The following is a 1,067-nucleotide window of genomic DNA, read 5'->3' on the forward strand; positions in this document are numbered from 1 at the left end:
GGGTTTTTACTTTTCTAAAAAAATAAGAACTTGTTCCATCTTTCTTAAAATACGTCTGCTTTTTGTAACAAAAATTAAAATTAGGCCGGGCGCAGTGGCTCATGCCTGTAATCCCAGCACTTTCGGAGGCTAAGGTGGATGGATCACCTGAGGCCTAGAGTTCGAGACCAGCCTGGCCAATATGGTGAAACCCCCGTCTCTACTAAAAATACAAAAAATAGTAGGGTATGATGGCGGGTGCCTGTAATCCCAGCTACTTGGGAGGCTGAGGCAAGAAAATCGCTTGAACCCTGGAGGCAGAGGTTCCAGTGAGCCAAGATCGGTCATTGCACTCCAGCCTGGGCGATCATCTTAAAAAAAAAAAAAAAAAAAATTAGTCACGTGTGATGGTGCATGCCTGTAATCCCAGCTACTCAGGACGCTGAGACAGGAGAATCACTTAAACCTGGGAGGGAGAGGTTGCAGTGAGCTGCGATGGTGCCGCCACACTCCAGCATGGGTGGCAGAGTGAGACTCTTTCTCAAAATAAATAGTAAATTTATCCCATAAATGTGTATAATTATCTTTTTTAGGACATTTCATCATCCCCTAAAGAATCCTTGTACCCATTGTCAGTCACTCTTTTTTTTTTTTTTTTTTTTTTTTTTGAGACAGGGTCTCATTCTGTTGCCCAGGCTGAAATACAGTCACGAGACCTCAAGCTTACTGCAATCTCTGCCTCCCTGGTTCAAGTGATTCTCAAGCCGAGTAGCTGGGACTACAGGCATGGGCCACCACACATGACTAATTTTTGTATTTTCAGTAGAGATGGAGTTTCACTATGTTGGCCAGCCTGGTCTCGAATTTCTTACCTCAGGTGATCCCCATGCCTTGGACTCCCAAAGTGCTGAGATTACAGGCATGAGGCGCAGAGCCCAGCCAATGTATGCAATTATTATGTGTCAATTAAAAAATTTAAAAATATTGGCTGGGCTCAGTGGCTCATTCCTGCAACCCCAGCACTTGCAGGAGGTTGAGGGGGGCAGATCACTTGAGGTCAGGAGTTCGAGTCCAGCCTGACCAACATG

This window comes from Cebus imitator, unplaced genomic scaffold, assembly GCF_001604975.1.
Source record: "Cebus imitator isolate Cc_AM_T3 unplaced genomic scaffold, Cebus_imitator-1.0 Scaffold28, whole genome shotgun sequence".
Taxonomy (NCBI): domain Eukaryota; kingdom Metazoa; phylum Chordata; class Mammalia; order Primates; family Cebidae; genus Cebus; species Cebus imitator.